This window comes from Pyxicephalus adspersus, chromosome 2 (assembly GCF_032062135.1).
Source record: "Pyxicephalus adspersus chromosome 2, UCB_Pads_2.0, whole genome shotgun sequence".
Lineage (NCBI taxonomy): Eukaryota > Metazoa > Chordata > Amphibia > Anura > Pyxicephalidae > Pyxicephalus > Pyxicephalus adspersus.
Window position 1 is genome coordinate 60,047,664 of NC_092859.1, and position 17,465 is coordinate 60,065,128.

The following is a 17,465-nucleotide window of genomic DNA, read 5'->3' on the forward strand; positions in this document are numbered from 1 at the left end:
AGAAAGTGGTACTTCACATCAATGTGCTTGGTTCTCGAGTTAACTCTTTCCATCTGCGCAAGTGCAAGGCATTCTTGATTGTCTTCAAAGATTTTTGTTGGTTCCAACTGTGGTTGACCCAAGTCTGTTAACAGTTGTCTCAGCCATATAACTTCTTGGCTTGCCTGCGCTGCTGCAACGTACTCTGCTTCAGTAGAAGATAGTGTAACAGAGATCTGCTTCTGCTAGTCCAACTGATAGCACATCCTGACAGAAGAAATGACTAGCCACTCACCGTGTAGTAACGCAGTTTTCACATCAAAATGTTTCACTTGCTTTTTTCTCGTGGAGGCTGCTGTCAGCAGAGTCCTTATTGTAGCGTGTTTGACTACAGGTGCAAATGTCTCATCATAGTCCTTTTCATATTTTTGAGAAAATCCCTTGGCTACGAGTCTTGCTTTGTATTGTTCAATTGTGCCATCTGCATTGTACTTCACTTTAAATCCATTTACAACCTATAGCTTTCCTTCCAGGTGGTAGTTCTGTAAGTGTCCATGTTTTGGTGTCATGCATGGATTTTATCTCAGCCTCAGCAGCTTTTATGATTTTGCTGGCTTCTCGTTCTGAAAGCTGAGATATGTCTTCCCAAGATGTAGGTTCATTGGCACTAGCAGTGCATGCCTTATATGAGAAACACACAGGTGGTTTACCTTTGTTTTCTCTCATTGAGCGTCTCGGTTGTATGTCTAAGTTTGTTTGTCTCTGCTCTTCAGTACTGGTAGAGTCTGCACTCACTTCAACTGTTTGTTCAGAAGTTACGGAGGTGGGCTGGTCAGCGTCAGTTTTGTCTTCTGTTCTTGCTTCTTCTGTTGTCATTACACTGTCTATCATATCTTCAACAAAAGTTATGTTGTTGCTAATAGTGACCTTGTCTGTTTTGGGATTTAGGATTCTGTAGCCCTTGACATTGTCACCGTATCCAACAAAGTCACCTTCAAATGCTCTGTTTTGGAGTTTGGTGCGTTTTTCTTCAGGAATGTAGATGAATGCTTTGCATCCAAAAATTCTTAGGTGTTTTACACTTGGCTTCTCATCGTGCCACAGTTCATATGGAGTTTTCTCCACTGTTCTGGAAAGAAGTCTGTTCTGCAAATATGTGGCTGTCATTGCCGCCTCACCCCAGTATTGTGCTAGTCCAGATTCTGTTAGCATACATCTGATCATTTCAGTCAGAGTTCTGTTCTTTCTTTCGGCTACCCCATTTTGCTCTGGTGTGTATGGGACTGTCTTTTGATGCTCTATTCCATTCTGGTTTAAATACTTTTGTATCTTATATCCTGTGAATTCACCTCCATTATCACTCTGAATTATGAGAGGTTTCCTCTGAAACCTGTTACTGGTCTTTAATACAGTCTTGTAATTTGTCAAGAACTTCACTCTTGTGTTGTATTAGGTAGGTGACTGTGTATCTTAAATAGTCATCTATGAAAGTCACTATGTACCTGTTGCCTCCAGGTGTGGGTGCGTTTAGAGGACCACATACATCACTGTGAACCAAGTCAAGTGGTCTTGAAGCTTTCTTCTGACTCACTTTGGGAAGTGTTGCTCTTGTAGCTTTGGATTTTTTGCAACATTCACACTTAACAGTAACTGGACAAGGGGATACTGTTAGGTCCTTTGTCAGATTCCTCTTTTGTAGTTTCTGTATACATTCTGGGTGTCTGTGACCTAGACGCCCGTGCCACATGTGTATGCAGTCATTATGCTTATGTGTACATAGTCTCATATTTTCCTTCACTGTTTTGAGGTGATACAGATGATCATCCAGCTTGGCACTTGCTATTATTCGCTTGCTGTCCAGGATAGAACACTTGTCACCTTGGAATTTTACAGTGAGTCATCTGCTTGTTAGACGCTTCACAGATAAGAGTCCTCCATCTAGATCAGGAACATAAAGCACACCTTTCACTGGTATAGCTAAATTGAGTCCTGCATCATCAGTGCATACAAGGGTCCTGTGCCCATATCCTTCTGCATGTATTTCAGGTCCGTCTGCAAGGTAAATTGTTTCTTTGTTATTCAGATCAAGTTCTGTGAAAAAAACTTCTATCATTTGTCATGTGACTGGTTGCCCCTGAATCCATGCACCAGCCTTGACATTCATGGTTGTCTGTCACTTTAAATGTGGCATTCCAGTTTCCTTCCCATGGATCAGAGATTGTGGCTTTGACCTTCTGTTTAGTCTATGAGGGACGCTGTCTCATTTGCTCTGCTTTCCATATAGTACTCCCCAATTGATCTGAGTTGTGCAATCACTTCCAGCATGGCGTTTTTTTGCTCGTGCATGTCCGGTTCTCTGCTGAGCCTCATTTTGTAACGTTTCCGCAGCAGAAACAACTTGCTGTTTAAACTGGATCTTTAATGCAGTCTTTTCAGTACATCCCACATACCTTTCGCTGTGCCCTCATGGCGTATGTGAATGAGCTGATCATCCCCCATTAGTAAGCTTATAATGGCCCATGCCTGTCTGTTTTTCTTGTCCCAGTCCTGATCATTGTCCTGTGGCCTCTCTGTGGTTGTAACCTCCCACAAGTCATCTCTAGATAACAGCATTTCCACTTTAAACTTCCATAGCTGATAATTGTCATTGTTCAGCTTGGCCACTGAGAGTTTAACCTCTGAGTTTCCAGCCATTCTCCCTCCTTTATATATATAAACAGTCTTACTTGTCTAGAGGAGATGTCTCTGGAAAGCTTCCTTATATTGATCTCTGTGTCAGCCACACTTTCTCCCGTCCGAGGCTCTGTTCTGCCTGGGCCGTGCCGGGTCACTAGGCTTTCCCCGGTGACTGGGCCCATAACCTGTTGCAGAGTATGATTGCTGGGTGCAGTGGAGTCATCCTTGAACAGCCATTGTGGGTTAACAGAAACTGTCTTTAATAGAACATGCATGCAAAAACGGAAGGTCTTCTTACATGGTGAATGACACAGGATTTATGTAACACATCATAGAAAACAGAGAGAAAAAAAAAAACAAGTAAGAATTCGTAATAGCGGCATCTAGTGTCATATTTATGAACTGCAGTCAATCTAGCAATCGACTAAGCTGTAAGATGTTGTACCTCCAACATCCAGCGTAAGTGGAAGTGCATGTCAATCACATCCAATTGGTGAAAATCTGCTAGTGTGGCACTGTAGAAATTCCCTTCTATGATGTCCCAGCGCACAGTAGGATTTGGGTACTCTTGCACTTCACCAGCTTTGAATCCAACAGACATGGACATGTTGCATATCACCAAACATTTGGGGCTCAGCACCTCGGTGAGCCGAATAAACAGGTGGTCCAGGTTTGTTTTGTACATTTGCAGTGATTGCTCATGATACCTGGTAACATCCTATATACACGAGTTGATGATGACAACGTCGGGCTGAGGTCCATGTTGGAAGTTGGCCAGCATGCTCTCTATGTACTCCAAAAAACACGGGTCAGGAAATAGAACCGTACAAGTTGGTGGTCAGTTTTGTAATAAAACACTTGGCGTTAAACTTTCCCTTTCAGCTGCTTCTCAGTCCGAAACTCATCCTTCTGCAGTATTTTCACAAAATCCTTGTTAACAGATCTTAACAGGGGGACTGCTGTCCCCAGTTCCGGGGTAACATACACAGTCCGATAAAGCGTGGTACCTATGGATGAAGCAGAAGACGTGGCCTTCTACATTCAATCACAAATTTCAGATTACACAGTTACATTACACACTTCAGGGTGTCATTAAAGATGCACTACACCCAGCTCTAGATGCCAGTTAATAATGCCTTCTACATTCCATCTCAGGGCCTGCTATCGAGTGAAAGCACATGAAAGGGAACTTGGCGGAATCAGCTGGGAAAGATAACCCTGTTGAGCTTAAGTCTAGTCTGGCATCTAGAGCTGGGTACTGGGCAGTGGGCAGGCAGCAGCAGTAATAGCAGGAAGAGTAGGCGGTGGGCACTGAGTAGTGTGGATGGCATTAACTGGCATCTAGAAATAGGTACTGGGAGGAGGAGGCGGTAGGCCCTGAGACGGAGCAAGGACGGCATTAGTGGTTGAGGCCAAGTTGTAGCTACTGGAGACATTGCTGCGTAGGGGACTGCCTTTTCCTATCTGCTAGCTGTAACTTTGTAAAATGCGGCATGTACAGCGTTGTTAACTGGCATCTACAGCTGGGTACTGGGTACTGAGCAGGCGGCAGCAGTAACAGCGGAGGAAGAGGAGGTGAGCTCTGAGACAAAGGCCCTAATTCATCGAGCAGAATCGGACGCTCACTCGCGCATTCAAATTCGCGATCCGAAAACGTACGCCGTTGCGCAAGTCAGCAACTGAAAAAGCTTGCGGCCAGAGACGTGCATCTCCGGGCAGCTTTACACTGGCGAGCTTGCATTAAAAGTCACTGTTCCCCTAAAAAATCATTCTTTCTAATGGCACACATATTACCCTTGAGTGATCATGAGTGACTTTCAACAATAAATGTGTACTGTAGTCTTCTTCATGGAAAAATAAGACATCCCCTGAAAATAAGACCCAGGGCATATTTTGGCATTTCAAAAAATATAAGAGAGTGCCTTATAATCGGGGAAACAGGGTAGCTGTAACTTTCTAAAATGCGTCATGGACAGCGTTGAAGCGATTCGAAGGCGGTTGGCCCTGAGACAAAGTGTGGACGGCATTAGTATCTTGCATCTAGAGTTTGTTACTGGGCAGGCGGCAGCTTCATTTACAGCAGGAGGAGGAGGAGGCGTGGGCTCTGAGACGGAGCGTGGACAGCATCATAATTTATGCTAACTCTAATCTATCAAAAAAAAACAGACAATTTTCTGTATTTCTGTAAAAAATTACAGATATTTAATTCTGATACCACTTGCGATCTATCAAAAAAGCCATAAAAAATTCTGTATTTCTGTAAAAAAAATACAGATATTTAATTCTGATACCTCTTGCAATCTATCAAAAATAGAAAAATTTCTGTATTTCTGTAAAAAAATACAGATATTTAATTCTTATACCACTTGCTATCTATCAAAAAAAACGCTGAGCAGGCAAGGATCTGAATGGCATTTTCTGCCAGCTCCAGCCACTGCTCAAGCTTGGATACCCAGTAGCCCAGTGGGTCCTGGCTTTGCAGGTTGCAGATGTCCCATGCAGAGCTCAAGTATTCCTGCACCATGACTGAGTACCGCTGCTGAGAGTCATTGGCAATTGCTGCACGACTGGCAGCTTGCTTCCGCTGAAAAAAAGCTTGCATAGTTTGGCATAAACCACCTCTACTGCTGCTGCCACCCATGCCGCTTAAAGCAGTTCTTTGGCTTCCATGGCTGGTGGAACTGCCATAGGGATCCCTGCTGTTGCTGCAGGCAGCGGGAAAGACTGAGCACAAGTCCCTTACAAGCACTTCTTGGTAGTGCTGCATTTTAGGTCCCCTGTATTGGGGCAAAATCAGTTGTTGTATCACAGGCTTGTAACGTGGATCCAGTAGCGTAGCAATCCAATAGTCGTTAGTCTTTGTTTTTTTGTGTTGTATGCATGGATCTTTGGCTATGCACTCCTGCATGAAGGCTGTCATGTGGCTAAAACTACCCACAGCTGAGGTAATTCTGGACTCACACTCCTGTGGGTTGAACTGCAGCACAGGGTCGTCCTCTTCCTCCTCCGCCTAGTCTTGCCATCCACAGAACATGCCGCCTTGTGTTTGGGTGGATGGATGCCATGTACCCTCAAGATCCTCCTCTGCCCCTTCCTCCCCTTCTCCCATGTCTGCAATGTCCTCCTCATCCTCTTCCACCTCCTCCTCTTCCTGGATTTGTGGTGCACTATGCCTAGTAGGCACGCATGTCCGAGATGATGTTTGAAACATCATCTCTTGATGCAGCGTCCACTCTGTGTCATGTCCGAGATCCGCCATCATCTGTTCCAGCAGGCATATGATGGGGATGGTGTCACTGACACAGGCCTGATCTCTGCTGATCATCCTGGTGGCCTCTTCAAAAGGTGACAATACAGTGCACAAGTCCTCAATTTCCATGTGGCTGGGAGAACCCAGGCTTCGCGACCTCAGGACTGTGTGGCAGCATCTGAATTGTGCACCAACATAGCAAACTGCAGGTTGTTGCTGGCGGTGAACAGATGCTGCAATAATGAACGCCCACCAACAACAGCAGCGCTTCTTGTTCTTGGGTCTGCAGCTAAAAACAAACTCACACTGCTTTGCTTGCCACTCCTGCCAAAGCTTTCCTTTCCTCTTTGGCCAGACATTGTAGAAATTTTTTTGTGTTGCTTGACACCCTGCAAAATACTTTGTAGCTAATATGCTATATGTATATGTAAACTTGTACAGTAAGTGGATTTTTATATTGGGGGGGGGGTTGACACAAAAAATGCAAGTGCGCTGTGTGTGTTGTATGCAGCACTTTCCTGGTGGTGACGCTTGTAATATGCAGCACAGTATACAAAATATAAACTGCAGTATACACTGCGTCTGTGTGTCTGTCTCCTAGTACAAGTGTGATACTGTGCGTGCAGTCAGCGAGGGGACCCTGCCTCTAGCTGCCTGTATGTAACACACTGACTATCTATCTATCTATCTATCTATGTATCTATCTATCTATCTATCTATCTATCTATCTATCTATCTATCTATCTATCTATCTATCTATGTATCTATCTATCTATCTATCTATCTATCTATCTATCTATCTATCTATCTATCTATCTAGCTAGCTAACAGTGAAACACTCTACCTATTGGAGTACAGTAGATTTCAGGACTGCACCAGAACAGTACAATCCGACAATCTATCTAATAGTGTGAGTGTGACACAGTCTAACAAAGTAAAGCACTTTTTTTCACTTTGACAAAGCAAGCCAAGCAGCACAGAAAGGTTGTGATGTTAGAAAATCTCTGTCAGGAGTGGTAAATGCAGGCACGCCCTGGCCTTATATAGGCCAATGGCTGCCTGTATGGCATGCAGTGATAGACAGCCAATCGGCTGCCTGCCACAACAAAGCAGGAGGGGAGCATCCCTGGTGTTATTGGAGGGCCCTAGGCATCATGGGGGAGGTCCCTAGGCATTGTGGGAGGGTCGAATTTGGGGTTTCGAATCCAGCAAAATTCGGGTCGGGTCTACCCAAATTTGAACGGTCATATTCAGGTCGAACATTAGGACGACCAGAATTCGAACAACATTAGTTATAATCATAAATTATGTTATAATACCTATTATATGTTATAATTCTCACTGAAATTTTCCAAACAAGGGTGCAGTAATATTGATAAATAATAATATAAATTAAATGCAGACTTTAGAAAAAAAAAAATTTACATTTTTAGTAGACATCCGGGGTGTGGTAGATTTTGAAGCAGGGTGCTGCACAAAGTCCAACATCACAGTCAGGACAGTAGAACCTGGTTTTTTTGCGTTTCTTCCTTCCTCTGTCATCGGTCTTTGAGCAGCAAACCACGCACATACTTGTAGGTGCTGCCTTTTTCTGGGTTGGTGGGATGTATTCAGAGAAGTGACAACCGGTCAGGCATTCTGGGTTGAAGCATGACGCCCAGGTCTATTCATAGCCACTGATGGTGTTTGGTGGTTCTTGATCATGGATTCGGAAACTTGCAAAATGAAGTCCGAATGATTCACAGGCCTCTGACTATTTTTTTTTGTACAGAATGTAGGCATTCCATAGACACTGCTCAACAAGATGCCTGAAAATCTTTTTTTAGTACTTCCTTTGCTGTTTCTTCATCACTGGGTAGAATGTCATAGCTTGGTCAGCTCTGTCGACACCTCCCATGGTGTTGTTGTAGTCAATCACTACCTGTGGCTTCATCACTTCTATCCCACATTTTGTGTGTACCAGAACAGTGGAGGCATCATGGACAGTACTCATCAGGCACACATCTTTCGTGTCAAACCATCTTAGGGCCATCATCTTACCTTTCTGCCAGGCAACAATTTGTCCTGTCTTCAGCTTCCCTTTTGCAAACAGTGATGGCAGGTTGCTCTGGTTAGCCCTAACGCTTCCATAGGCATCTGTTCTGTGTTGCAGAAGGAACTCATAAAGCTCAGGAGAGGTGTAGAAATTGTCAGTTGTGACACAATAGCCCTGACCTAGCAATGGCTCAATGAGGGATAGCACTGAGGATGTTGCCAATCCATAATGGCTGTATCTGGGGTTGAACTGTGTCCCTTTTCCAGTGTACAGTACCTTATTCCTAATGTAGCCAGATGTGGATTTGCACAGCATATACGTTTTCACGCCAAATCATGCCCTTTTTGACGCAATGTACTGCACCCAGCTGAGCCTCCCCTTGTAAGCCATTAGACTTTCATCAATGCTGACATCTCTTTCTGGCACATAAGTTTGCTGGAAATTTTGTAGAATCATCTCAATTTTCTTCAGTTTTGGTGCAGGATGGGTAGTCTCATCAAATTCCTCATTGTTTGTGAAGTGCAGGTACTTCATGATGAGGGAAAAGCGGTATTCTGGCATGACTGTGCCAAAGAATGGAGTGGCAATCATTTTATTTTTGGACCAGTACCACTTATGCATGGGTTTGCCCACAACTTCGTGCAGGATCACCAAGCCCAAAAACAGCCAAATGTCATCCCAAAGGTCACAGGTTCCCACTTTCTGCTTCTTGCAAACCTCAGGTGTGGAGCACCTTGTTGTCCAGCGTACCTGCATAAAACAAAATAAAAAAGGTATTTTAGGATATGTTCTTTTATGGTGTGAAGGTTGCAAGTAACATGTTAGCAAACACAGAGCAGCATATATGTTTGCATAAAAAATTTAAAAAGTTAGCAAACACAAAGCAGCATACATGTTTGCATAAAAAAAATTACAAAAAAATTTCAAAAATTTTTAAAAGTTAGCAAACACAGAGCAGCACACTTTTGCATAAAAAAAATTCAGCAAAAAATATCAAAAAGTTAGAAAACACAAGAGCAGCTTACCGGTTTGTCTCCACAACAATTTTTTCGATAACTTCATCTGTCAAAAACAACCAGGTACGCCGGTAAATGGAAATCTTGGCGGTGCTGCCTGGTCCGCATCAAGGTCAATCAAACACCATGTGTGCACAGCACTGACCTCAGGTTCAGAATCGTCGCTCAGTTCACTTTCGCTGTCTGATGACAAATTTCCTGGTGAATCACTATCTCTCGATTCCACTCCACTCCAAATCGCTATCGCTGCTTTTAAATTCCTCCAAAACAGCGCTTGCGCCAGAGAGATGTCGTTTGGATGCCATGCGGTCTCCAGCAAACAGTCAGGAACATCAAGGTCAAAGACAAAGTGATGAAATGATACATTCAGGAAATGATTTATAAGTCATCAAAAGGTCAGATCGAGGTCAGGGCTAATAGTGGGCAAAATGTAAATCAAGGCAGAGGGCAATGATGCTTGGTGCACTAAAATGTGTATTTATACTTTTATTTTGTGTTTTGTTGTGTTATTTACTGTTAAAAAAAATTAAAAGCAGATTACATAGCCATATGCTTTTAAATTTCCTGCCCCCAGAATCCATCACTCCACTACATCACCCTGAAGATGTCACAGATCTTACCGGGTGATGCGATGGGGATGTCCCTGCCCTGCTCACTCCCCTGAAACCACCAACGAAGCTGCTCGCATCACCCGGAGGCTGTGAGCATCACATTCTCCGGGTGATGCGAGCAGCTATAGTAAATTCCTCGGGTGATAGCAACGGGAAATAGCTGCTGGCATCATCCCCGGAATTTACTATTGGTGATCGCATCAGCAGTTAGATGTGATACACCATGCAGAAATCTTGCATGGTGCATCACATCTAACTTTCTGAAAATAGGTGCAGCGGCATGGCCGGGACTTGAGCGGCATTAAAAAGCAGATTACTCTGTAATCTGCTTTTAAATTTTCCGCCCAGCCACGCCCCCCGAGGGACTGGCGCCCCGGCATCACAGCGGGATTGTCTGATCGCTGCTGGAGCGTGGGGCACAGGTAGGAGGGGCTCCCAAAGTTACCGCTTTTTGCTATTTTTTTCCACCCCGAGTCACACTCGGGATTACCGCTAATGAGGTTAAAAGGGGGGATGCCAATTAAGTTTCCTTTGATATGCCCACTAAACCCATAATTACACTTACTATTGAGATTTTGGGATTAAAATAACCCTTCCACAGCCATAGACATAGATTACGCTGAGGAAAGCTTTTTTGTTGAGTTAGATCTTACACTTGTTTTTTACTAATTTTTGGGTGGTGAATCCAAAAATGACCCCAGTTTTTTTGCTATTACATCCAGTTTTTATGATAAAGGGTACCCTCTATTTTTGTCAAAAAACATACAATTACATACAATGAAAAAATAATTAAATAATAACTTGAATGTACTGTTTAGTTGAATTTCTTTTGTTCATACAAAGGATTTATTGTTACTCTATGAAATTTTTTTTACAGTAAAACATTTGAAAATTATTAGGGTAAGCAGTTAAGGTAAAAATTTACGCCTTTAGCTTGTCCTGGAGTGTTCAGTGCTAGGACAATCCTGCCGGATGCTCCAACAATAGTCAACCATCATATGTACATCCCATCTACCCTGATACCGTCCTTCCATGACCTTCAAATCTTGGTGGAATCGTTCACCTTGCTCCTCACTGGTAGCACCAAGGTTTTCAGGGAAGTTAGAAAAATGGTTATGCAGAAAATGCACCTTGATGCTCATATTGCAACCAAGCATTTTGTAGCTCTTCAAGAGTTTCTAGACAAGTTTTGTGTAATTATTTGCTCGTGTGTTTCCAAGAAAGTCCTTGACAATGGCGTTGAATGATAACATAGCATTTGTTTCGACTTCTGACATTGTCCTGATGAAATGTTCATCTTTGATGAGCTGCCGAATATGTGGACCATCAAACACACCAGCCTTTATTTTTTAAAATGACAGGCTAGGAAATGCCAACATGAGGTACTTGAAACAGTCTCCTTCAGTTGGCAAAGCTTTAACTAACTGCTTCATCAGACCCAGTTTCATGTGCAGAGGCGGTAATATAATGTCCTTTCTATCATTAAGTGGCTCATGTAGAATGTTTGGATCACCTAGTTTTAGGGCAGATCTTGGAGGCCAATTCCTTTACACCCAATGGCTCTCACGAGCTCTGCTGTCCCACATGCACAGATAACAGGGATACTTGGTGTGTCTGCGTTGCTGACCAAGAAGGAAGCATACCATTTTAAGGTCAACACAGATGACCTGATTGTGTTGGTAAAATTGCAACAACTCAATGACTCTCTTTATGTCTTCATATTCTTCACAAAGAGAAACTGAATGGCCAAGTGGGACTGACTTAAATATAATGCCATTGTGAAGGAGGACGCACTTTAAGCTCAGCTATCGATGAATAGTAGCCATTCAGTTGAGTTATAGATTGAAATTCCAAATTCGTCCATTAAACCAGGTATGTTATGGCAATACACAAAGCCACTGTCAGTTCTAAAGTACTGCAGAAATGCAATTTCTCTGGTTGAAAAGTGTGATACCTTCATTCCCTTTTCAAGTAAGTTTTTTTTTATCATGCAGCCTTGATTGTAGGAGTTCTGAAGCCTTCTTCAATAGTCCCAAATCACGTGCCAAATGACTCAACTCATGCTGATCAAATCCCTTACGAACAGAGTCCTCTTCAATTTTAAACTCTTCATCATTGTTGTCACCTAGTTCATCACCATAATCATGTTCTTTAAGAGAGGGTAGTGTAACGAAAACCAGCACTGGGATTTCATCTGAATGAGCCACTGGGCGTATAGCCAATGGTAGACTAGGATACTCCATGTTACATTTATTTTTCTTGTTATATCCCGAAGTTTTCACTATACAAAAGTAACAGTCACTGAAATGTTCTCTTGGCTCTCGCCAAACCATAGGTATACCAAATGGCATCTTATCACGTGTTCCCTTTGTCCATATCCGTAAACCCTTGACACACTGCACACCTTATGAGGGGCCCAAGACTTATGTTGATCACCAAGTTTAACTTCGAAATATGCCAAATAGGCTTGCTCTACAAATGTGCTGATGTTCGCCATTTGACTGGGAATGGTGAAACTGGGAATGGTGAAACTGCCACAGATATAACAAAATGAATCAGGGTTGTTAAGGCACTTACGACGAGAAACAGCAGAGCCAGACATGATCTGAAAAAAAGGAAATAAGTGTGTAAGTAGATAAATAAATTTTGCTTATTCACTACGTAGAGCAGCGCACAGCCTCTGACCACACTGCCTTGCGTGTAAATGAATAGCCTATAAAAATCCACGCTACAGTAATCGCATTAATGTAAGCAGTAGAGAAAAAACCTGACGTGATAGAAAAAAACTAACTGCAGTTTAAGAATTAGCATACCTATTTTAGTGTAAATAAGCCTAAAAATTTAAGTCAACAAAACATTTGTTTAAAATTGTTCCCCAGTGTTATATACGTACAGTATAGTTGTAAAGAGGATAGGAGAAGAAGAAGATATGATGTATAATATGTCCTTTGCAGTAAAGAGGTAAAAATAAACCTCGCATTGTTTTAAACATTTTTCATTAAAAATATAAATCCTTCCTTGCAGTGGTTTAAATATCCACTGGTTACTTTGTGATTTAAGACTCATTAGAATTTTGCCTTTATATAATTAAAGGGTAGCCAAGACAGCCTCCTAAACATGTCTTGACCATTTTATGGTCACTTCACCTAAGAAACATGATCCTTTTAGAAAACAAAGTAAGAACTAGAACTTCTTCATCCACTTTAATTATATATTACAGAATAAACTGGCTTGAATTTTCTGCAATTTGACATAGGTCTGCTTTTATGCTTTAATCTCTAATAGTTTTATTGTAATTCATGAATGAACTATGCATGCAATATATTTATATGATTTAGGATGTTGAAAATCCCAGTTACCTTCTGAAAGGATAAAATGCTGGCAATGATTTAAGTACAGCTAAGCCTCCTGTATGACAGTCTAAACAAGCAGCAAATCCAACAACTATGTGATGCAAAAACCTCATGAATTAAAAAACATTCTGTACCTTCCCTGACTAAACTGATCCTCCTTGTTTCCCACCCCCTTCACTTTCAGACACTGCAGACCATGGTAAAAGTGCTGATCTAACATATATAAAATATTGTTCATTACGTGGTCTACCTTCAACCAGTCCCCGGAGTGAGTCTCTAAACACATGGGTAAACCAGAATGTTATATTTTTCCTATATTGCTGCTTTTTCTTAAAAATAATTATTGCTAACAAATTGTCTGTTTGATTGATGTTGGATTTTTTTGTCCATTTTGTAATCCAGAGCAATAAAATTATTTTCCAAAAGCTTTTGTTGTATACATACTTTAAATACATGCAAAACCACACTGCCCTATCTAGGGTCCCTTTGTAAAGTGTGGTCCTCAGTAGTCTTGCTTGAATTTGTCTCAGCTATTTTCAGTCTGTTTGGATACTTGGTTGGCAGGGTAAAGCTAGGTACACATGTCAATGTCATGTTATGTAACAGAAATATTTTGTAAAAGTTTCCAGGGATACTAAAATAAACAAGTGCCGTTCACACATCCCTGTTCAGGGGGGAGAGTGTAGACGGGAGTGAGGGGGGCAAACGGGATGCCCCCACTGTGTCTTTTTCCATAGGAAATGACAGCGGTGGTCCTACTATGCCACTACCTACTATGTATAAAAACTTTAGGTCCTCCTTGCCTCCTGTTCGCTGGCATGTAGGGTAAATATTGGCAATTCAGTCCTTTGCAATAGCATATTCCTGCAAGATTTTGGCTTCTTTATTCCTCAGGATGTCAGAGTGTTATTTGGACCAGACAAACTGGGTAACTGCCTGGGCACCAGGTCCAGTAAAAATTAGGGGTGTTGCCAGGGCCAGATTTGTCTGTGCAGGATCAATCCAGGAAATTACGCAGATCTGGTCCATGTGTGGTAATGCAGGTATCAGACCTCCAACCAGAGTGTTGTCCATTCAAGATAGTGGGGAAATCTATCTATCTTTCTGTGTGTGTCTGTAACAATCTTGCTTGTAACACAGTAATTACAGATTGTTTTGTCTGTAAACTTGCAGTAAACCTGTGCAGTGTATACTGTGAATAGACTCTATTTGACTATTCCACAATATTTAGCATATATATATGCTAAATATATGCTAAATATTTAGCAATGGCTGTTACCAATGCCTTACAGTGAAACAAGTAGGTAAGGTTAGTTTAAATTTAAATTTTTTCTTTACAATCTCATTTTAAATTTGGTGTTAGTGGCTGGTACAGTAAATTTTTCAGGGTTAGGGGGCCCAGACATGCCAACCTTGTTATCAGGTCATTAACCTGACTGATAGTAATAAATTAGATGAACAGAAATAATAATCCATAGCTCCCACATATGCATTTTTACTGCTTATTCAGCTCTTGGCCTATATTGCTAACATTAAGTATATGCACACAGTAAACATAAATGTGAAATTATATTATTCTTGTTCAGCCAGTTACTGCATTGAGATGATGCTTTTGTTGCAACAATAAGAAAGAAAAACTAACTTTTGTAAAGCTACCTGGAAATGAGGTCTGAGTAACATTTGCTACTTGCTACTGCTATGACTTAAACTGTGTAAATACCGATATCCTAATGCTTTACATGATTGCTTATAATTCCAGAGTAATCGTCAAGAAGGAACATATCTTCTATAGTGATATTCATCCAAATATGGGATTAGAAATTTTCACCCAGCTGTTCTTTATTATGTGTGAACTGAAGACTGGCTACTTCTTTTTCTGTCCTTAAAGGGTGGGAAATTCTTTTAAATTATGTGCAGACTAAGGAACAGAATTTCAGCTGGTATTGTCGTCATAAACAGCAGCACAGGCATAAATCAGTTACTAACAATAAATGCTTGTGTATGGGCTATGGACCACAGACTGCACACAACTAACTAGTGATGACTAAGCTCTGCATTCCTAATTTCTTGAGGTCAGGGAAAGTTTGGCTTTTATTACTCACACAGAAGGAAAACAACCACTGAATGTGTTTAGAAACATTTAAATATCACCAAAGCTAAATAATATTGCTGTATTCTTAAAATACAAATGGAATGATTTTCAGATGTTTTATATAGAAATGTGGTACTCATTTATAAAGTACTTATTTGGCTGTGGGCCCAGGGATTTAGATTCAATAATGTGTGACAAAGAGGTAGTGGACAATGAACTATAGTAAGGTCATGAATTCCTAGTATAATATTTGGTATGGTAGCTTGAGTTTCTCAAACCAGACCTCATACACAACTCATGTTTGGACTACAACCTGTACTGCAGCCCACCTATTCCAGAGCTCACTGTATTAAATCTAGTTTGGGCTGATATGGTCCAGGCTTCTAGAAAGATAACATGCAGTTACACCTCCAACCAGATAGGTTTAGCCCTGTTTTTCTGTATGTATGATAGGTATGGTACAAGGCTGATAAATCTGCATTCTAGGCTAATTAGTAGAGACCTGGTATACCTACATGATATCATAGCCAGCTGTTACTATTCCTAGCTGCATTGAGCTTGCTAAAAGTGATCATTTAAAATTTATTGAAATCCTCCTTACAACTACTTGAATTTGTTTTTATTTAGTATGTTAAATATACTTTTAAAATGATTATATTATATCTGTTCTAAAAGTGCAAAACATGACTTGATTTTGACAGAAATGTGGAATTATGATAAACGTTCAAGTATAGTTACGTATAGAGATGAGTGAATTTCTCAAAAATTCGATTCAGCCGGTTCGCCAAATTTTCCAAAAAGATTTGCTTCGATCCGAATTTATTCGCTGTGAATCGTGTTAAAAAACGTCTATTTCCAGCTTGCAGAGAGCCTTGATAGTGGTGTAAAACACTGTGCCTTGCAGTAACACGCATAGGGAGTCTGCTGTGGTAGTTAAATAACACTGTGAGTCAGTATGACATGCAGATGACAGGCGTCGCTATTAGAATCACTGCACACTTCACTTATTTGGGCAGTCACAGGGCCAAAACTGACCAAATAACTCAAGTATGTACTCAGCCTTACAGGTCCATGTTAGCATCAAGAAGAAGTGCACTCCTTTTACACCCTTGTCAGCTGATTCCACAAAGATGCCTACAGAACCTGTTTTATTACCTGCTTATACAAGTAGAGCCCCACCCACAGAGTGGAGAGGGTGTCAGCATGTTGTTAGTGTTGGTCGAATAGCTCACTATCAGATTCAACCGCTATGCGGTCAAAAATGCATTAATATTCGGGTGATCGAACGTCGAATTGGAACTCCACTAAAGTCAATGGGGGAAAAATTTGGGTTGTTTTTCTGGACTGTGTAGAGCTTCTACAGCCTATAAATCCATTTAAAAAGACATGTCAAGACTCTCCCAGCTCTGCACAACACTGTACAGGTAAAAAAAAAAAAAAAATAAGGAAGTCTTTTTTACCTTGCTGGCAAGGCCATTTTATGGGGCGGTCAAGGGAACATGCCGGAGTTTATACGGTCTCAGAGTAGAGGCAGAGAGGGTTCCTCTGGTCCAAAAATTAGCCACCAGGTTTCATCGCTCCATTACAAGCCATACACAGGCTTCTGAGTACAGGCAGAGGTCTCTGAGGGGGGTCTTTCAGTCAAAAAATTAGCCAGCTACACAGCTCTGTTATAAGTTACAAAGTGACAGGTGGCAGCAGCAGGAGGAGGAGGCGGTGGGCACTGAGACGGAGCGGGGACTGCATAGGTAACTGACATCTAGAATAGGGTACTGGGCAGGCGGCAGCATCAGTAACAGCAGAAGAAGGAGGCAGTGGGCCCTGAGACAAAGTTTGGATGGCACTAGTAACTGGCATCTAGAGTTGGGTACTGGGCAGGCGGCAGCATCAGTGAAAGCAGGAGGAGGAGGCGCTGGGCTCTGAGAAGTGTGGATAGCATTGTTAACTGGCATCTAGAGCTGGGTACTGGGAGGAGGAGGCGGTGGGCCCTGAGACGGAGGAAGGACGGCATTAGTGGTTGAGGCCATCACCTGTATGGACAGTGTAGAAGCTTTAGCTACTGGAGACATTGCTGTGTAGGGGACTGCCCTTTCCTTTCTGCTAGTTGTAACTTTCTAAAATGCGGCATGGACAGCCTTGTTAACTGGCAACTACAGCTGGGTACTGGGCAGGCGGCAGCATCAGTGAAAGCAGGAGGAGGAGGCGGTGGGGCCTGAGAAGTGTGGATGGCATTGTTAACTGGCATCTAGAGCTGGGTACTGGGAGGAGGAGGCGGTGGGCCCTGAGACGGAGCAAGGACGGCATTAGTGGTTGAGGCAATCACCAATATGGACAGTGTAAACGCAGTAGCTATTGGAGACATGAATAGATGAGCAAGATTCCAATCTGTCCCTACCTACTATGTAGCGAAAACACATGAAAGGGAACAGGCTTGGCGGAATCAGCGGGGAAAG